General features: G+C 42.1%; 1 pseudogene; it reads left to right on the plus strand.

Moving 5' to 3' along the window:
- The window catches only part of LOC139273349 (NACHT, LRR and PYD domains-containing protein 3-like), a 59,916-nt pseudogene extending 40,384 nt beyond the window's left edge, over positions 1 to 19,532 (plus strand).
- Positions 19,533 to 22,911: the final 3,379 nt, after the last annotated feature.

Consider the following 22,911-nt stretch of genomic DNA (forward strand, 5'->3'; position numbering starts at 1 on the left):
TAATTAGCAATCTCATTGTGTGAGGCCCCTTGGGGAAGAGTGACCATAATATGGTGGAATTCTGCATTAGGATGGAGAATGAAACAGTTAATTCAGAGACCATGGTCCAGAACTTAAAGAAGGGTAACATTGAAGGTATGAGGCGTGAATTGGCTAGGATAGATTGGCAAATGATACTTAAGGGGTTGACTGTGGATGGGCAATGGCAGACATTTAGAGACCGCATGGATGAATTACAACAATTGTACATTCCTGTCTGGCGTAAAAATAAAAAAGGGAAGGTGGCTCAACCGTGGCTATCTAGGGAAATCAGGGATAGTATTAAAGCCAAGGAAGTGGCATACAAATTGGCCAGAAATAGCAGCGAACCCGGGGACTGGGAGTAATTTAGAACTCCGCAGAGGAGGACAAAGGGTTTGATTAGGGCAGGGAAAATGGAGTACGAGAAGAAGCTTGCAGGGAACATTAAGGCGGATTGCAAAAGTTTCTATAGGTATGTAAAGAGAAAAAGGTTAGTAAAGACAAACGTAGGTCCCCTGCAGTCAGAATCAGGGGAAGTCATAACGGGGAACAAAGAAATGGCAGACCAATTGAACAAGTACTTTGGTTCGGTATTCACCAAGGAGGACACAAACAACCTTCCGGATATAAAAGGGGTCAGAGGGTCTAGTAAGGAGGAGGAACTGAGGGAAATCTTTATTAGTCGGGAAATTGTGTTGGGGAAATTGATGGGATTGAAGGCCAATAAATCCCCAGTGCCTGATGGACTGCATCCCAGAGTACTTAAGGAGGTGGCCTTGGAAATAGCGGATGCATTGACAGTCATTTTCCAACATTCCATTGACTCTGGATCAGTTCCTATCGAGTGGAGGATAGCCAATGTAACCCCACTTTTTAAAAAAGGAGGGAGAGAGAAAACAGGGAATTATAGACTGGTCAGCCTGACCTCAGTAGTGGGTAAAATGATGGAATCAATTATTAAGTATATCATAGCAGCGCATTTGGAAAATGGTGACATGATAGGTCCAAGTCAGAATGGATTTGTAAAAGGGAAATCATGCTTGACAAATCTTCTGGAATTTTTGAGAATGCTTCCAGTAAAGTGGACGAAGGAGTACCAGTTGATGTGGTATATTTGGACATTCAGAAGGCTTTCGACAAGGTCCCACATAAGAGATTAATGTGCAAAGTTAAAGCACATGGGATTGGGGGTAGTGTGCTGACATGGATTGAGAACTAGTTGTCAGACAGGACGCAAAGAGTAGGCGAAAATGGGTCCTTTTCAGAATGGCAGGCAGTGACTAGTGGGGTACCGCAAGGTTCTGTGCTGGGACCCCAGCTGTTTACATTGTACATTAATGATTTAGACGAGGGGATTAAATGTAGTATCTCCAAATTTGCGGATGACACTAAGTTGGGTGGCAGTGTGAGCTGCGAGGTGGATGCTATGCGGCTGCAGAGTGGTAAAAACAGAGCGACAGACTATTATCTGAATGGTGACAGATTAGGAAAAGGGAAGGTGCATCGAGACCTGGGTGTCATGGTACATCAGTCATTGAAGGTTGGCATGCAGGTACAGCAGGCGGTTAAGAAAGCAAATGGCATGTTGGCCTTCATAGCGCGGGGATTTGAGTACAGGGGCAGGGAGGTGTTGCTACAGTTGTACAGGGCCTTGGTGAGGCCACACCTGGAATATTGTGTACAGTTTTGGTCTCCTAACTTGAGGAAGGACATTCTTGCTATTGAGGAAGTGCAGCGAAGATTCACCAGACTGATTCCCGGGATGGTGGGTCTGACCTATCAAGAAAGACTGGATCAACTAGGCTTGTATTCACTGGAGTTCAGAAGAATGAGAGGGGACCTCATAGAAACGTTTAAAATTATGACGCGTTTAGACAGGTTAGATGCAGGAAGAATGTTCCCAATGTTGGGGGAGCCCAGAGCCAGGGGTCACAGTCTAAGGATAAGGGGTAAGCCATTTAGGACCGAGATGAGGAGAAACTTCTTCACCCAGAGAGTGGTGAACCTGTGAAATTCTCTACCACAGAAAGTAGTTGAGGCCAATTCACTAAATATATTCAAAAGGGAGTTAGATGAAGTCCTTACTACTCGGGGGATCAAGGGGTATGGCGAGAAAGCAGGAAGGGGGTACTGAAGTTTCATGTTCAGCCATGAACTCATTGAATGGCGGTGCAGGCTAGAAGGGCTGAATAGCCTGCTCCTGCACCTATTTTCTATGTTTCTATGTTTCTATGTTTCTATCATGCATAACCTCCTTTGTCTTGCTTTTATTAGTCGAGGCATAGAATACAAGTATTCAATATGCCTTAACCATCTGATCTACCTGGCCTGCTTCCTTCAGAGATCTATGGACCCGCACTCCAAGGTCGCTTTGTTCATCGACACTTTTCAGTGTCGAACCATTTAATGTGAATTCCCTTGCCTTGTTCGACCTCCCCAAATGCATTATCTCACTTATCCGGATTAAATTCCAATTCCCACTGTTCTGCCCACCAGACCAGTATATTGAGATCTTCCTGCAGTCCGCAGTTTTCTTCTTCATTATTAACCACACAGCCTATTTTAGTGTCATCTGCATACTTCTTAATCATACCCCTAACATTCAAGTCATTTTTTTAATATAAGTCTTCCAGTCAAAAACACCAATCAACTATAAGAACATAGGAAATAGGAGCAGCAGTAGGCCACCTGGCTTCAAGAGCCTGCTCCACCATTTCATAAGATCATGGCTGATCTGATCATGGACTCAGCTCCACTTCCCTGCCCACTCCCCATAACTCTTTATTCCCTTATTGCTAAAAATCTATCTCTGCTTTTAAATATATTCAATGACCCAACCTCCACAGCTCTCTGGGGCAGAGAATTCCACAGATTTACAACCCTCAGAGAAGAAATTCCTCCTCATCTCAGTTCTAAATGGGCAGCCTCTTATTCTGAGACGATGTCCCCTTGTTTTAGTTTTCCCAATGTGGAAATATCCTCTGAATCTGCCTTGTTGAGTCGCCTCATTATCTTACATGTATCGATAAGATCACCTCTCATTCTTCTGAACTCCAATGAGTATAGGCCCAACCTACTCGATCTACCAATCCCCTCCACTCCGGAAACAACCTAGTGAACCTTCTCTGAACAGCCTCTAATATAAGTATATTCTTTCTTAAATGTAGAGACCAAAACTGTACGAAGTACTCTCGATGTGGCCTCACCAATACCCTGTACAGTTGCAGCAGGACTTATCTGTTTTTATACTCTATCCCCCTTGCAATAAAGGCCAGCATTCCATTTGCCTTCCTGATCACATAGAAACATAGAAAATATGTGCAGGAGTAGACCATTCGGCCCTTCGAGCCTGCACCATCATTCAATAAGATCATGGCTGATCATTCACATCAGTCCACCTTTCCTGCTTTCTCTCCATATTCCTTCATCCGTTTAGCCGTAAGGGCCATATCTAACTCCCTCTTGAATATATACAATGAACTGGCATCAACAACACTCTGCGGTAGGGAACTCCAGAGGTTTACAACTCTGAGTGAAGAAGTTTTTCCTCATCTCAGTCCTAAATGGCTTACCCCTTATCCTTACACTGTGTCCCCTGGTTCTGGACTTTCCCAACATCGGGAACATTCTTCCTGTATCTAACCTGTCCAGTCCAGTCAGAATTTTATATGTTTCGATGAGATCTCCTCTCATCCTTCTAAACTCCAGTGAATAAAGGCCCAATCGATCCAGTCTCATGTCAGTCCAGCCATCCCGGGAATCAGTTTGGTGAACCTTCGCTGCACTCCCTCAATAGCAAGAACGTCCTTCCTCAGATTAGGAGACCAAAACTGAACACAATATTCCAGGCGAGGCCTCACCAAGTCCCTGTACAACTGCAGTAAGACCTCCCTGCTCCTATACTCAAATCCCCTAGCTATGAAGGCCAACATACCATTTGCCTTCTTCACCGCCTGCTGTACCTGTATGCCAACTTTCAAGGATTGATGTACCATGACACCCAGGTCTCTCTGCACCTCCCCTTTTCCTAATCTGCCCCCATTCAGATAATCTGCCTTCGTGTTTTTGCCCCCAAAGTGGATAACCTCACATTTATCCACATTGTACTGTATCTGCCATGCATTTTCCCACTCACCTAACCTGTCCAAGTCACCCTGCAGCCTCTTAGCTTCCTCCTCACAGCTCACACTGCCACCGATTTTAGTGTCATCTGCAAACTTGGAGATATTACACTCATTCTTTCATCCAAATCATTAATGTATATTATAAATAGTTGATGTCCCAGCACTGAGCCCTGCGGCAATCCACTAGTCACTGCCTGCCATTCTGAAAAGGACACGTTTTTCCTGACTCTTTGCTTGCTGTCTGCCAACCAGTTCTCTATCCATGTCAGTACATTACCCCCAATACCATGTGCTCTAATTTTGCACACCAATCTCTTGTGTGGGACCTTGTCAAAAGCATTTTGAATGTCCAAATACACCACATCCACCAGTTCTCCCTTATCCACTCTACTTGTTACATCCTCAAAAAATTCCAGAAGATTAGTCAAGCTTGATTTCCCTTTCATAAATCCACGTTGACTTGGACCAATCCTGTCACTGCTTTCCAAATGCGCTGTTTTTTCATCTTTAATAATTGATTCCAACATTTTCCCCACTACTGATGTCAGGCTAACCGGTCTTTCATTACCTGTTTTCTCTCTTCCCTCCTTTTTTAAAAAGTGGTGTTACATTAGCTACCCTCCAGTCCATAGGAACTAATCCAGAGTCGATAGACTGTTGGAAAATGATCACCAATGCATCCACTTTTCTAGGGCCACTTCCTTAAGTACTCTCGGATGCAGACAATCAGGCCCCGGGGATTTATCGGCATTCAATCCCAACAATTTCCCTAACACAATTTCCCGCCTAATAAGGATATCCTTCAGTTCCTTCTTCTCACTAGACTCTCGGTCCCCTCGTACTTCCGGAAGGTTATTTGTGTCTTCCTTCGTGAAGACAGAACCAAAGTATTTGTTCAACTGGTCTGCCATTTCTTTGTTCCCTATTATAAATTCACCTGAATCTGATGCAAGGGACCTAAGTTTGTCTTCACTAATCTTTTACTCTTCACATATTTATAGAAGCTTTTGCAGTCAGTTTTTATGTTCCTGGCAAGCTTCCTCTCATACTCTATTTTCCCCGTCCTTTGTCCTCCTCTGCTGAATTCTAAAATTCTCCCAGTCCTCAGGTTTGCTGCTTTTTCTGGCCAATTTATATGCCTCTTCCTTCGATTTAACACTATCTTTAATTTCCCTTGTTAACCACGGTTGAGCCACCTTCCCCGTTTTATTTTTACTCCAGACAGGGATGTACAATTGTTGAAGTTCATCCATGTGATCCTTAAATGTTTGCCCTTGCCCTATCCACCGTCAACCCTTTAAGTATCATTTGCCAATCTATTCTAGCCAATTCACGTACCATACCATCGAAGTTACCTTTCCTTAAGTTCAGGACCCGAGTCTCTGAATTAACTGTATCACTCTCCATCTTAATAAATAATTCTACCATATTATGATCACTCTTCCCCAGGGGGGCCTCGCACAACAAGATTGCCAATTAATCCTTTCTCATTACATATTACCCAGTCTCGGATGGCCAGCCCTCTAGTTGGTTCCTCGACATATTGGTCTAGAAAACCATCCTTAATACACTCCAGGAAATCATCCACCTACGTATTGCTACCTGTTTGGTTAGTCCAATCTATATGTAGATTAAAGTCGCCCATGATGATTGTTGTAACTTTATTGCATGCATCCCTAATTTCTTGTTTGATGCTGTCCCCAACCTCACAACTACTGTTTGGTGGTCTGTACACAACTCCCACTAGCGTTTTCTGCCCTTTGGTAGCTCCACCCATACAGATTCCACATCATCCAAGCTAATGTCCTTTCTTACTATTGCGTTAATTTCCTCTTGAACCAGCAACGCTACCCCACCTCCTTTTCCTTTTTGTCTATCCTTCCGGAATGTTGAATATGCCTGGATGTTGAGTTCCCAGCCTTGGTAAACCTGGAGCCATGTTTCCGTGATGCCAATTATATCATATTCATGAATTGCTGCCTGTGCAGTTAATTCATCCACCTTATTACGAATACTCCTCTCATTGAGGGACAGAGCCTTCAGGCTTATCTTTTTAACACACCTTTGCCCTTTTAGAATTTTGCTGCAATGTGGTCCTTTTTGATTTTTGCCTTGGGTTTCTCTGCCCTCCACTTTTACTTTTCTTCTTTCTATCTTTTGTTTCTGCCCCCATTCCACTTCCCTCTGTCTCCCTGCATAGGTTCCTATCACCCTGCCATATTAGTTTAACCCCTTCCCAACAGCACTGGCAAACACGCCCCCAAGGACATTGGTTCTGGTCACCTTGCTGTATCTGCATGCATAATTTTTGTGTTTCATGCATGAGGACCCCCAGGTCCTGCTGTACTGCAGCTCTTTGCAATTTTGCTCCATTTACTCTCTCTACTAAAGGTTTGCCTACTCACTTAGCCTGTCTATATCCCTTTGCAGAATTTTTGTGTCCTCACAATTTGCTTCCCCATCCATTTTTGTATCATCAGCAAATTTGGTAAATTACTCTCGGTCCCTTCATCCAAATCATTAATATAGATTGTAAATAGTTGAAGTCCCTGCACCGATCCCTTTGGCACCCAACTAGTTACTGTTTGTCAACTGGAAAATGACCCATTTATTCTGACTGTGTTTTCTGTTAGTTAGCCAATCATCTGTCCATGCTAATATATTATCACCAGCCCCGTGAACTTTTACCTTGTGCAGTAACCTGTTATGTGGCACATTATCGAATGCCTTCTGTAATTCCAAATACACCACATCCACTGCTTCCCCCTTATCCATCCTGCTCGTTACATCCTCAAAGAACTGCAGCAAATTTGTCAAACATGATTTCCCTTTTATAAAACCATGCTGACTCTGCTTGATTATTCTCTGCTTCCTGATTTTGAGCCAGTTTTGGGACATACTTGCCACTTAGCCCTGGATCCCATGGGCTTTTACTTTTGTGACCAATCTGCCACGTTGGGACCTTATCATAAGCTTTGCTAAAACCCATGTACACTATATCATGCGCACTGCCCTCATTGACCCTCCTGGTTACCTCCTCTTCAAATGTAATCAAGTTAGTCAGACTTTCCCTTCCCTGAACAAATCCATGCTGACTGTCCCTGATTTTTCCGTGTCTTTCTAAATGAAGATTTATCCTGTCCCTCAGGATCTTTTCCAATAATTTTCCACCACCGAGATTGGGCTGACTGCCTGTGATTACTCGATCTATTCCTTTCTCCCTTTTTAAACAAATGTACAATATTAACAGTCCTCTGTCACCGCACCTGTGGCCAGAGAAGACTGGAAACTGATGGATGGAGCTTTTGATATCTTCTCTTTTGCTTCTCTTAACAGCCTGGGATACATTTCATCAGGATCTGGGGTTTTATCCACTTTCAAAGCTGCTAAACCCCTTAATACCACTCTCTCACTCTGTTTATCTCGTCTAATTATTCACAATCCTCCTCCCTCACTGCAAAGTCTGCATCACCTCTCTTGTGAAAACAAATGTAAAGTGTTCATTAAGAATCATACCCACATCTTCTGCCTCCACACACAGATTTCCTCTCTGGTTACTAATAGGCCTCATTCTTTCTCTAGTTATCTTTTTGCTCTTAATATGTTTATAAAACATATTTAGGCTTTCCTTAATGTTACTTGCCAACATTCCCTCATGCTCTCTTCCTGATAGCGTTTTTAATTGCACCCCTGCACTTTTTGTACTCCTGTAGATTTTCTGCGGTATTGATTTCTCGTTATCTGTCAGAAGCTCCCCTTTTTTCTTTACCCTGCATGTCCCTTGACATCCAGGGCTCTAGATTTGTTAGCCCCACCCTCTTTCTTTAAAGGTACATACTTGCTCTGTGCACTCAGGTTCTCCACCTTGAATGCCTCTCACAGCTCTGACACTGATTTACCATCAAGTAGCTGTTTCTAGTCCACTTTGGCCAGGTCACATCTCAGCTCAGCAAAATTAGCTTTACATCAATTGAACCTTTTTCTCCTTGTCCATCTTTGTTCTTTTCCATAACTATCCTAAATCTTATTGAATTATGATCACGAGAACGTCCGAAAATTCCCCCAAAGCTGTCGGGACAGTTACACCTGAAATAAATGTAGAGCCAGATTAATTGGGATAAAAAGAAAGACTCCCCTCCTATATAAACTAGAAGTACTGGGACATTTAAAACTTGTGACATGACTGAATACACTCTCCTTGTTAGTGCTGTTTCACAATATAACTCACTGCAAGGTATTATACAGAAATCACCACTTTATCATTTAATTCTTGAAAAATCACCCCATTCCTATAAAATCCTGGATTTGAGGAGCAGCAGAAATTAGCCCATTTTCCCCAAACATGATGGGTCCGGTCACTGAGCTCTATGAGGGTAATTCTGATCATCAAGGAATGAGACTAGACTCAGGGACATTTAAAGGCTTCACACAGACTAGAGTTTATTTAATAACTACATTCACTGACTGTCCCTGAATACATGGGAATTTGGGCAGAGGGAGATTCATTGCCAGTGATAGGAAAATCTGTTCATTAATTTCTTGAAGTTTATTTAATATGTTTGGTAATATGCGAGAAAGCGCATTTTTATGCAGATTTTAATTCATTTTGTTTCTCGCTTTGTGTCTGTTTGTTTTTAGACTGGGGAGCAATAAACTGGGAGAAACAGGAGTGAAACTATTGTCTGCGGCTCTGAGGAACTCAGACTGTAAAATACAGAAACTGGGGTAAGTATCAGTCTGTGTGAGATTGTGTTTCTTGAGTCTAACACTGCACCTTATTATTAGCACTGACAGTTTTATTAATAAACACGAGAAATTATTTTTAGTATCAGTAAGAGTAGTAGTAGTATAAGCAATAGTGTTAATAATGATTGGATAATTACCTTGTTTGATGATTCTTTTTCTGTCCCAGGCACCAAAACCTCCCTCTCTCTCGTGACAAAGGAACAGGAGTAGGCCATTGAGCCCCTCGAGCCTGTTCCACCAATCAATGCGATAATGGCTGATCTGCAACCTAAATGAATACAAACACCTTCAGCCAATATCCCTTAATAACTTGGTTGACAAAAAGCTATCAATCTCAGATTTAAAATTAACAATTGCCATTTGTGTAAGAGTTCCAAACTTCTGCTACCTTTTTTTTTTAGAAGCGTTTCCTAATTTGATCGTGAAATGTCTGGTTGTATTTTTGACAATATGCCCCTTCGTCCTTGATCCCCACCCAATGGAAATCATTTCTCTACATCTAACCCACTTGATATCTTTGTATCTTGAAGATATCTTGAAAACTTCAATCAGATCACTCCTTAATATTCTAAATTCTAGGGCAGACAACCCTAACTTGTATAATCTCTCCTCGTAAATTGAACCTTGGTGTCTGGGTATCATTCTTGTAAACCTATGCTGCATTCCTCCAAGGCCAATAAATCCTTCCCAAGGAGTGGTGCCCAGAACTGCTCAGGGTGCTCCAGCTGTGGTACAACCAGGGCTTTGTATAGCTGCAGAATAACTTCTACCTCCTTGTACTCTAGTCCTCCAGATATAAAGGCTGGCAATCCATGAGCCTTTTGATTATTTTCTGTACCTGTTCATGACACATTAATGATCTATGTATCTGGAACCTGTCTCTTTGGACCTTCACTGTTTTTAGCTTTTCACCATTTAGAATCTATCATTTTTAGGTCCAAAGTGGATGACCTATGTTTGCCAACATTGAAATCCATTTTCCATAGTTTTTCCCATTCATTTAATCTATCACTATCCCTTTGCGTCTGTCTTTGTGTCATCAGCAAATTTGGATATATTGCTTTCTATGCCATCATCTAAGTCGTTAATAAATACTGTGAATAGTTGAGGCCCCAAAACATATCCCTGCGGGACACCACAAGTGGCATCCTGTCAATTTGAGTAACTCCCCATTATCCTTACTCTGTCTCCTGCCGCTCAGCCGATTTCTCAACCAAGTCAATAATTTACCTTCAATTCCACGGGGCTTCAACCTTCGTTAACAGTCTCTTATGAGAGACTTTATCGAATGCCTTCTGGACGTCCATGTAAATAACATCCATAGACATTCCCCTGTCCACTACTTTCGTCACCTCTTCAAAAAATTCAGTCGAGTTTGTCAGGTATGATGGCGAGGTCGGGGCGAAGGAGCTGCAATAGTTCGTAGAGGGATGTGATCAGGGCCCAGGAGAGGCGTGAGTTCGGGGCCTCGGGGCAGCACGGGCCAGCCCACACTGGGATATGTGTGTGCACTCGGTCTGTGCAGCAGAGCAGGTCTCCAGTCGTTCTGGTTAATCCTTGCCACTGGACCAAGACCCAGCTCTGTCAAGCCGGTGTGGTGGCTGGTGTGCAATGGTCACCACACGTTAAAAATTCCAAGCACAGGCATCTTCCATCCTTCAAGATAGAGGTCGAGATCCAGAATATTAGGTCCTTCATTGAAACACCTGTGAACTCATCACTTTTCGGCGTGGAAGCAAATCGTCCTTATTTCCATGGACTGCCCATGACCTTTCACAAATCCATGCTCGCTCGCCCTGATCAGCTGAAAATTTTCGCGATGTTCAGTCATTCCATTTGATGTATTTTACCTCAAATGATATCCTGACAAATGTTAGACTAATTCTATAATTCTCTGGATTCCCTCTCATCATTCTTAAATAGCGGAGTGACTGGCACAATTTTCCAATCTAAAGGACGGTTCCTGAATCGAGAGAACCTTGGAAGATTATAGTTAGGGCATCTGCAATGTGCTTACCTGCTTCCTTTAAAACCCTGCGGTGGAGAGCATCTGGACCTGGGGATTTTTCATTCTTTAGTGCCATTATTTTCTTCATTACAGCTATTTTGCTTATGCTAATCTTATTGAGTCATTGTCCCTGATTCAATATTTGTTTCTGTGAGATTTCCGGCATGCTATCCTCCTACTCTAGTGCAAATACTGACGCAAAATAATTATTCAACATGTCCGCAATTTCCATATTATCATTGACAATAAATGCTGATATCAGTTTTCAAGGGGCCATCATTGCTCCTGACCAACATCTCTTTCCTTATATAATTGTAGAAGTTATTTGTTTTGATTTTGATGTCCCTTGCAAGTTTTCATACTCCCTTCGAGAATAAGAATATAAGAAATAGGAGCAGGAGTAGGCCATACAGCCCCCCGAGCATGTTCCACCATTTAATATGATCATGTCTGATCCGATCATGGACTCGGGTCCACTTCCCTGCCCGCTCCCCATAACCCTTTATTCCCTTATCATTTAATAAACTGTCTGTTTCTGTCTTAAATTTATTCAATGTCCCAGCTTCCACAGCTCTGTGAGGGAGCGAATACCATAGATTTACAGCCCTCAGAGAAGAAATTTCTCCTCATCGGTTTTACATGGGCGATCCCTTATTCTAAGATTATGCCCTCTAGTTCTGGTTCCCCTATCAGTGGAAACGTCTCTGCATCAACCTTGTCAAGCCCCCTCATAAGATCACCTTTCATTCTTCTGAATTCCAATCAGTAGAGGCCGAACCTTTCCTCATAAGTCAGCCCCCTCATCTCCGGAATCAACCGAGTGAACCTTCTCTGAACTGCCTCCAAAGCAAGTATATCCTTTCGTAAATATGGAAACAAAAACTGCACGCAATTTTGGCCTCACCAATACCCTGCATAACTGTAGCAAGACTTCCCTTCTTTTATACTCCATCCCCCTTTGCAGTAAATACCAGATTGCATTGGCCTTTCTGATCACTTTCTGCACCTGCATTATATCCTTTTGTATTTCATGCACAAGTACCCCCAAGCTGTACTGCAGCACTTTGCAATCTTTTTCCATTTAAATAATAACGTGCTCGTTGATTTTTTTTTTCCTGCCAAAGTGCATGACCTCACACTTTCCAACATTATACTCCATCTGCCAAATTTTTGCCCACTCACTTAGCCTGTTTAGGTCCTCCCTGATAAAGTGCAACATTCCCACCGACACCTGGGAGTCCCTGGCCAAAGACCGCCCTAAGTGGAGGAAGTGCATTCGGGAGGACGCTGAACGCCTCCAGTCTCATCACCGAGCGCATGCAGAAAACAAACGCAGGCAGTGGAAAGAACGTGCGTAAAACCTGTCCCACCCTCCCTTACCCCCAACAACTGTATGCCCCACTTGTGGCTCTCGTATTGGTCTGTTCAGCCACCTAAGGACGCATTCTAAGAGTGGAAGCAAGTCTTCTTCGATTCCAAGGGACTGCCTAGGATGACGATGTCCTTTTGCAAATTTTTTGTTTCCTCCTCACAAGTTGCTTTTCCTCCCATCTTTTTATCGTTAGCAAACTTGGCTATGGTACACTCAGTCCCTTCTTTCAAGTTGTTGATATAGATTGTATATAGTTCGGGTCCCAGCACTGATCCCTGCGGCACCCCACTAGTTATTGATTGCCAACCCCAAGAATGAACCATTTATCGCGACTCTGTTTTCTGTTCGTTAGCCAATCCACTATACATGCTAATACATCACACCCAACCCCGTGAACTTTTATCTTGTGCAGTAAGCTTTTATGTGACATCTTGTTAAATGTCTTCTGGAAGTCCAAATACACCACATCCACTGGTTTCCCTTTATCCACCGTGTTTGTTACATCCTCAAAGTATTCCAGCAAATTTGTCAAATGTGACTTCCCCTTCATAAATCCATGCTGACTCGGCCTGAACGAATTTTGCTTTTCCAAATGTCCTGCTACTGTTTCTTTAATAATGGACTCCCAATATTTTCCCAACCACAGATGTTAGGCTAACTGGTCTATAGTTTCCGGCTTTTTGTCTGCCTCCTTTTTGAAATAGGGACGTTCCAATTGCAGTTTTCCAATCGGCTGGGACCTCCCAGAATCCAGGGAATTTTGGTAAATTACAATCAATGCATCCATGATCCCTGCCACTACTTCTTTTAAGACCCTAGAATGCAAGCCATCTGGTCCAGGGGATTTATCTGCCTTTAGTCCCATTATCTTACTGAGTACCACCTCTTTAGTGATTGTGTTAAGTTCCTCCCACCACCTATAGCCCCTTGACTATCCACTGTCAGAATATTGTTAGTGTCCTCTACCGTAAAGACAGATACAAAATATTTGTTCAGAGTTTCTGCCGTCTCCATGTTCCCCATTACTAATTTCCGGTCTCATCCTCTAGGGGACCAACATTTACTTTAGCCACACTTTTCCTTTTTATATACCGATAGAAACTCATGCTATCTCTTTTTTATTTGTCGTGCAATGTTACTTTCAAAGTCTTATCTTCCCTTTCTTAATCATTTTTTTAGTCATCCTTTCTTGGCTTTTAAAAGCTTCCCAATCTTCTGTCCTCCCGTTAGTTTTGGCCACATTCTATGCCCTTGTTTTCAATTGGATACATTTCTACAGCTCTTATCAGTCTTGTCACCCTGTGCTGGTCCCTGTACCTTTCCCATTCACCAGGCTCCGTGCTGGTCTCTGTACCTTTCCCATTCACCAGGCCCTGTGCTGGTCTCTGTACCTTTCCCATTCACCAGGCCCTGTGCTGGTCTCTGTACCTTTCCCATTCACCAGGCCCCGTGCTGGTCCCTGTACCTTTCCCATTCACCAGGCTCCGTGCTGGTCTCTGTACCTTTCCCATTCACCAGGCCCTGTGCTGGTCTCTGTACCTTTCCCATTCACCAGGCTCCGTGCTGCTCTCTGTACCTTTCCCATTCACCAGGCCCTATGTTGGTCTCTGTACCTTTCCCATTCACCAGGCCCTGCGCTGGTCTCTGTACCTTTCCCATTCACCAAGCCCTGTGCTGGTCACTGTACCTTTCCCATTCACCAGCCCTGTGCTGGTCCCTGTACCTTTCCCATTCACCAGGCCCTGTGTTGGGCTTTGCCATTGTGTATCTTGTTTCTTTTAGTTTTTAGTGCTCTTACCTCCTTAGTCGTCCATGGCGGGTGGTTTGGAAGTAGAGCTCTTTTATCCCTTGGGAGTAAAAACTGCTCTGGTTCACATTACATTATTTTACCCATTAACAGTTTTTCCCAGTTTATGGTGGACAGTCTGTCTCATCCCGCTGAAGCCGTTCTTGCCTAAACCTAGACTTTTAGTAGCGTTTCTCCCTTTATACACAACGTTGAACTCGATCATTTTATGATCGCAATTGGGTAAATGATCACGCAACATTAGGCTGTTAACTAATCCGGCTCATTGCTCATTACTATAGCTAACATGGCCAGTCCCCTTGTAGGTTCTGGAACATAAAAAAACAATCCCAGACACACTCTAGAAATGCACTAACCAAGTACTGGTCTGCTTATCCCAATCTATACGAAAGTTAAAATCCCCCATTACAATCTCTTTGCCTTTGCTACACGCTTGTCTTATCTCTGCCTTTATACAATCGAACACCTCACAGCTGCTACCAGGAGGCCTATACACAACTCCCACTACAGTTTTAAATCCTTTTCTTTTTCTTAATTCAACCCATAAAGTCTCCGGTAGCTGCTGTACCTTATCGTTGATGTGATACCACCCTTCATCACAAAGCCTACTCCGCCTTTACCATTTTCCGCGTGTTCTCGTAGACTTTCGAACCTGGTATATTGAATTCTCAGCCCTGATCGTCCCGCAGCCATGTCCTACCCTCCAAGTTGAATTTTCACCTGCAGTTAATTCAATTAATTGCTTATACACTGTGCGTTTGTATAAAGAATGCTTATTTGCACCACACTCCCTAACCTGTCATTCAGTTCGAATGATTTGCTCACATGTTTCTAATTTCTATCTCCAGGTTTAATGGTTTTATATATTTTAGTGTTTCCTTTACCTAAAGCACAATTTCTGACTGTTTTCTGCTCTATTCCCTTTTGATTGTTTTTGAACTATTATGTGTACTACAATTTCCACTTGAACCCTCCCCATTTACTAGTTTAAATTCCCTGTGATCGCCCAATTTATCCTTTCCTCTACACCTCTCCTCTCCAGACTGGATGACAATGATCTCACAGCATCTAGTGCCGAGCGTCTCGCCTCCGCTCTCAGTCCAAACCGCTCACTGACGGTTCTGAACCTGAACAATAATAAACTGGGAGATTCAGGAGTGAAACAACTGTGTGCGCCTCTGAGAAACCTGGACTGTAAAATACGGAAACTCCGGTAAGTACCAGACTCTGTGATTGTAGATGTCTGACACTGTATATAATTATTATTATGAACAATAGTGTTAATAAGATACACTGGAATTTATCCTAAATCATATAGTGTCTCTGTCCCTGATCTCCAGGCTCCGTGATGTCGATCTCACAAATTCATTTGCTGAGAATCTTGTCTCCGCTATTAGTATAACATGTTCACTGACAGAGCTGAACCTGTGTAATAATAAACTGGGAGATTCAGGAGTGAAAATATTGTGTGCAGTTCTGAGAAACCCGGACTGTAAAATACAGAAACTATGGTACGTACCAGATTGTGTTTATAATAACTGCGGGTCTGAGACTGGACATTATTATTAAAATCAGAAAATGTTATTAACAAACATTGCCGGTTTGCTCTGATTCCTCTCTCCTTCCTCATTTTTCCCCTCGTTCTCATTTTCCGATCCCTAGTCTGACTGGTGTCGGTCTCACAGGTTCTTGTGCGAAGGATCTCTTCTCCAATCTCAGTAAAAACTGGTCACTGACGGTTCTGGACCTCGGTACTAACAAATTGGGAGATTCAGGAGTGAAGATATTTTCTGCGGCTCTGAGGAACCCGGACTGTAAAATACAGTGTCTTCGGTAAGTACCAGACTGTGTGAGATAGTGTTTATAAAAACTGGATGTCTGACACTGTACATTATTATTAGTAATAGTGTTATTGATAAACACTACACATTATTCCTCTCGTTGACCGTGCATTTCTAAGACTATTGCTGAAACTATTAATAATGTAAGGTATTTATTAACATCAGTATTTTTATCAATACACACTTAATATCATGAAATATACATTGTATATCTAAGGTATTAATAAACACTACAGTATTGATATAATATCTCTATCTATCTCTCTTTATTTCTCTTTGATCCCCAGGCTGTATGATAAAGGTCTCTCAGCTTCTGGTGTTAAAGATCTCACCTCCACTCTCAGTACAAACCGGTCATTGAAGGAGTTGGACCTGGGTTGCAATAAACTGCGAGATTCAGGAGCAAAACTGTTGGCTGCGGCTCTGGAGGACCAGAAATGTAAAATAGAGAGTCTGAAGTATGTATAGACTGTGAGAGAGTGTGTTTATAATAATTGGATGTCTAACTTTTTCTAGTATAGTGAAGATCAGTAATATGGTTATTAATATACACTGACAATTATTATTCAATCCGTCTGCTGAGACTTTTAACTCAAACATCTGCGCTGAGCCTCCAGTACAGTACTGAGGGAGTGATGCACTGTCGCAGCTGCCCTCTTTGGAATGAGACAAATCGAGGATCCATCTTCCCTCTCAGGTGGATGTAAAAGATCCGATGGCAATATTACTTAGAAGAGCAGCCGGATTATCCCAGCTGTCCTGAACAATATTTATCCCTTAGTCAAAATTACTAAAAACATCAGATGCAGCATGGTGAAACGGTTCAGTGATCCAATAAATTCCATGGGGCTTGTTTTAGCCTCAACACCAGTATCCAGAAGGGGAATCAAGAGAAAATCGAGTTAAAATAGGGGCCAAAGTCATTTCAGCTGCACTGATATTAAATGGGTTTAATGATAAAGGGAGTACAGGGACAGAGAGACACGGGGGTGTACATACTTTGAAGATGGAAGGCCAAGCCAAGAAAGCTGGCACCAGGATCAGTTAAAACAGGTAATCTGGTCATTATTAGTTTGCTGTTCACTATTTGGCTGCCGTGATTCCTATATTACAACAGTGAATGCATTTCCGAAGTACTTCATTAGCTGTCGAGCACTTCAGGGTGTCCTGAGGTCGTGAAATGCGCTGTATCAATGCAAATCTGTGCTTCCTTCCTTCTCTTCATCCTTTCTTCTCGCTCTTTTGCTCCTTCTCACTTTTCCCCCCTCGGTCTTTCCCTCCTCACTTCTTCGCTCCTTCACTTTTTCTTTCTTGCTTTCAATGTCTTTATTTTTCTTTTGTTTCTTTATTTTCTTTTTTTCCTTATTCCTTCATTTTCCTTTTTCCTTTTTTTCTTTCATTTATTCTTTCTTTCTTTCTTTCTTTCTTTCTTTCTCTTTCTTTCTTTTTCTTTCTTTTTCTTTCTTTTTTTTTTCTTTCTTTTTCTTTCTTTTTCTTTCCTTTCCTGTCCTTTCCTTTCCTTTCCTTTCCTTTCCTTTCCTTTCCTTTCCTTTCCTTTCCTGTCCTTTCCTGTCCTTTCCTGTCCTTTCCTGTCCTTTCCTGTCCTTTTTTCCATAATAGTGTTATTAATAAACGTTGCACGTTGATATTAATCAGCAGCACTGTTAATAATAAACAAGGGGGATTTACTGATTCCGGTTATAACTCTGTATCTGTTCCCCAGGTTGGATGATGCTCGTCACACAGATTCTTGTGTCGAGGATCTCACCTCCGCTCTCAGTACAAACCGGTCACTGAAGGTTCTGAATCTGGAGTTAAACTCCTTCACAGACCAATCTGTCCCCACTCTCCGCCGCATCGTACTGGACTGTAGAAGCCTGGAGCGGATCGTGTGAGTGTTTGTGTTCAAGTTTATTGTCATAAGCAAACTATAAACGAGATTCTGCTACCCAGACAGCCTGTTGTGCAATCTGTTTATTTTATGTTTAATATTTAATCTGTTTCAGGCTGTGGAAGAATCGGTTCAGTTCAAACGGAGAGAAACAGCTGAAGTCGCTGCAGGGTACAAGACGAAGACTGATAGTGGAAGTGTGAACATTTCCATTGATGACCATCACTGCTCTCACCTTTGGGCCGATTTTCTCCCCCTTTAAACGGCTGCGCTCCAGGTTTCAATCCTAGCGGCCCTTTATCGGTTTCCCAGTCGAGCTGAGCGATCGTCACCTACAATTGTGACATCAGAGGCCCAGCCACAGGGCCACGTGACTCAGCCGTCCCGCCCACAACACTGCTTCTGCAGGATATCCGGGGCTGAATGTTCCCCAATGAGGCACTGGGGAAATGCACAGACAGTAAGGGCCCAGGGTGGGGCTTAGTCTGGGCTGCGGTGGGACACTGACAATTACACTCAGTGTTCCTGGATTTGGGGTATGTTTACCCAGAGAACCTGCTCAGTGTCAGTGCCCAGTAATACTGCTGGGAAGTGAACCTGTGTGGGTTCAGGATGGGGACGAGGGTCTGTTCAGCTGGGATGTGTATCACTATCCGATAGGGACCAATACCCACTGTCTGGGGTGACCCAGGATGAGTATCCTGTGGGGGAGGTTCCTGAGCATGTTCCACCCATGGAATCGCACTTATATTTAAAATGTTTTTCTGCCTTCCATCAATAAGGAAACAATTGCTGAGACAATGTATTTAGTGCAGAATCTGTTGCATGGCTATTCCTGTAATTATCACACTGATGGGTGAATTTATGGACAGCTGGATTTACACACTGGTACCGGAGTTTCAAATAAAGAAGTTGACATGGCAAATACACCCGCTCATTCGAAGAGTAACAAGTTGTGAAAGTTCAGTGTGCCAGTGAAAGCTACACGCAGTAAATGGACAGGCCCCATATCGGGCTGCGCAGTCTGGATCACTCTCCATAAAAACACAGTGATGTAAATACAGAGCAAGGCTGGCGGCTGTGGTGCAGAAAGAAAACAAGTTGATGTTTTGGATCATCTTGCTTGTAATGTAATTCTTTGACCTGAACCTATTTTCCAGATATTGACTGACCTGATATACATTATATTCTTCTCTACTTTATTTTGCATTCCCCACCATGTGCAGTCTGTTTCATTCCCTCCTCACTCTGGTCTAATAAATAGTAACATTTCACTGTATTCATCAGACGTCAAAAATCCAGGGCTAGCATCGAATAATACATTGTAATCGGCACTGGCCAGATTGGAACAACAAGCAAACAAGGATAATGACCCCGTGTTTGGATATCACCTGGGTCACAGACTGACAGACCGAGGGCCCAAGGGTCTAGACGGTGTATTTTAATGTAAACATCACAAGCAAGAAAAGCCAAATGAATCAGAATACAGTAATGTAGAACTAATATATATATATAGTGGACCAAATAGGCAACTGGAGGAAGGAACAAACTTGTATTTTTTTACACCTTTCACATACTTTGAAGGTAAAGTCACTGTTGTAATCTGGCAAACAGACGAATTGCGCTCAGATGAATGTCCATTTAATGGAGTAGATTTCCATTAGTGTAGTGGTTGTGTTGCTGTACTGGTAATCGAGAGGTTGTGTACATGACCCAGAGAACATCAGTTCGTATTTGGGAATTTAAACTCTGTTTTAAGTAAACTAGAATTTAAAAACACCTGGTATCAGTGACTAATAAAATGAGATTCATTTAAAATGGGTTCACCAATGGTTTTTGGGAGACAAGCTGCCGCCCTTACCTAGTCTGGCCTATATTTCACTTCCGTCCCTCACCAATGTTGTTAACTTAAAGTTAGCTGCCCTCTGAAGTGAATTAAAGTGATATACAGATCTTCTTATCCAACCTCTCTTATTCATCATGTTAAATATCTATTAATTTTGCTATTAAAATAGCTGGGCAACCCTGACTATAACTATTTTATTAATTATTGGTATGCTCAATGTTCTTGAAGTCGATAAGTCATTGTGAGTGGATGTTTTATAGTCTGACTTATTTCATTCATTCACGCAATAGCTTGTGGGGATCCTAATTGAGGGTCCGTGAGATAAACTAATAGTCAGTATGAATTGAGAGATATAAGACAATTCAGTGAACAATATTAGTCATTGTTCGCTTCTGGACATAGACTGGATGTTAAAACACAGTCTGTTCCTCTGTGAGAAGGAAAGGTGAAAAGGGTAAAGGTCAATCTGTTCCCTTCACATATATCTGTTGGACAATGACTGCCAGCGTCTGACAGGCCTACAACACAAGCCTCTGGTTCACAAGTTTTTGCCCGACCACTAAGCAACAGTTAACACTGGTATGGATTTGAAGCAAAATCCATCGATATGAATGAGCCGAGCTACAGGTGTCAAGATATGAATGGGATTGTAGTTAGCAAGTACATAAAGGTTACAGGATGATAGCATGTGATCTCGGGGATACCCAAGTTTCAGTGCGGGGAACTAAACCAATTCATGGTGCATGAGCAGTGTGGGTCTGTAAGGCACAGAGAGCGTAACAAAGATAAGGCATCAGTGACTAAGCTGACATTAGGTAAGAATATAAATAAGTCAAAGCAATAAAAGCACTTTCTGAATGTACGAAGCATTCACAAAAACATAATTAATAACCAGATAGATCTAATAGCCATTACTGAGACGTGGTTGAAAAATGACCAAGGTTGGGAACAAAATATTCCAGGATACTTACCTTTTCGAAAACATAGGCAAAATGGAAAAGGAGGAGGGTTTGCCCTGAAAAGAAAGCATGGAATAAAGACAGTAAACACAAAGGATCTTAGCTCTGAAAATCAAGTAGAATCAGTTTGGATGTAGCTAAGAAAAAGCAATTGGTGGGAGTTGTTTAAAGGCCCCCAAACAATAGTTGTAATGTAGGGAAGAGTATTAATCAGAAAATTAGAAATGCACGTAACAAGGGTATTATAGTAATCACGGGGGACTTTTGTCTACATATAGACTGGGCAAACCAAATTTGTAGTAGGATTGTAGAGGATGTATTCATGGAATGTATAAAATACAGCTTTCTAGCTCAGCAAGGAACAGGCTATTTTGGATCTAGTATTGTGCAATGAGAAAGCTCAATTAATAAGCTTGTAGTAAAGGAGCCTTTAGGGATGAGCAACCATAATATGCTAGAATTTTATATCGAGTTTGAAAGTGATTTATTTACATCCGAAACTAGGGTTTTATATCTTTAAGCAACTACGTGGTTTTAGAGGCGAGTTGTTGGCTAAGGTGGATTGGGAAACTACATTAAAAGAAGCAATGGGTAACATTTAACTAATCATACTTGATTTAAAATACATTTATATTCTTCTAGGCACAAAAACCCCACAGGAAAGGTAGTCCAACCGTGGCTAACAAGAAAACTTAAAAATAGTATTAGATCAAAGGAAGAGGCTTTAATGTTGGCAAAAATGTATTAAGCCTGAGAATTGGGAAGATTTTGGAATTCAGCAAAGGGGAACCAAGAAATTGATCATGAATCGAAAAATAGAAATTGAGAATAAACCAGAGACATAAAAACAGGCTATCAAAGCTTTTATAGCTATGTAAAAACGCAACGATTAGTGAAATTAAATGCGGATCCCTCACAGGGTGAGGCAGGAAAAATTATAATGGGGAATAAGGAAATGGCAGAAAAATTAACAAATACGTTTTGTCTGTCTTCACGGAGGATGAAGCAGAAAACTTGGCAGAAAGAGAGGAGAACCAAGGGTGTAACGAGAATGAAGGCTGAAAGAAATTAGTATTCGTAAAAAAAAAATGGGACTGAAAACCGATAAATCCCCTGTACCTGAGGCCTACATTCTAGGTTTTGAATCGGGTGGCTATAGAAGTAGTGGATGAATTGGTTGTCATCTTCCAAAATTCCATACATTCTAGAACGGTTCCCGCAGATCAGAATGGAGCAAAAGTATCCCCACTATTTAAGGAAGGAGGGAGAAAATGGAGACCTGCCAACTAGTTAGCCTGATATCAGTAGTAGAGAAAATGCTAGAATCTACTAAGAACATAAGAAATAGCAGGATTAGGCCAGTTGACCCGTCGAGCCTTCTCCGCCATTTAATATGATTATGGCTGATCTAATCTTGGGCTCATCTCCACTTCCCTGCCCGCTCCCCATAACCCTTCACTCTCTTATCGCTCAACAATCTCTCGATCTCCACCTTAAATATATTCAATGAGCCAACCACCACAGCTCTCTGGGACAGAGGTTACTACAGATTTACGACCTTCAGAGAAGAAATTCCTCATCTCAGTTCTAAATGGGTGGCCTCTTTTTCTTAAAGTATATACCTTGTAATAGATTCCACGATGAGGGGAAAGATCTCTGCATTTACCCTGTCGAGTCCCTTTCGTATCTTATATGTTTCATTAAGATCACATCATTCTTCTAAACTCCAATGAGTATAGGCCCAACCTGCTCAACCTTTTTTCATAAGTCAACCACTTCATCTCAGGAATCAACCTTGTGAATCTTCTCTGAACTGCCTCCAATGTAAGTATAATGTCTCCTTAAATAAGGAGACCAAAATAATGCAGCATTCTAGGTATGGTCTTATCAAGTTGTAGCAGCACTTCCCTGCTTTTATACACCACCCCCTTGCAAGAAAGGCCAGCATTCCATGTGCCTCCGTAATTACTTGCTGTACCTGCATGCTAGCTTTATACGTTTCATATATAAGAACCTCCAGATCCCTTTGCATTACAGCATTTTGTAATCGCTCTGCATTAAAATAATAATTAGCTTTTTTATTTTTCCTACCAAAGTGGATAACCTCACATTTCCCACATTATAGTCCATCTGCCAAACCTTTGCCCACTCACTGAACCTATCTGCATCCCTTATGTTGGGGTAATAGGAAGACTTCTCTCCCTCGAGGCGGACTGCCTGATATAGGAAGTCGACACCTGCCCTTTCTTTTGGGGTACAAGGAAGACTTCTCTTCCTCGAGGTGGACTACCTGGTA

Source organism: Pristiophorus japonicus, chromosome 9 (genome assembly GCF_044704955.1).
Source record: "Pristiophorus japonicus isolate sPriJap1 chromosome 9, sPriJap1.hap1, whole genome shotgun sequence".
Lineage (NCBI taxonomy): Eukaryota > Metazoa > Chordata > Chondrichthyes > Pristiophoridae > Pristiophorus > Pristiophorus japonicus.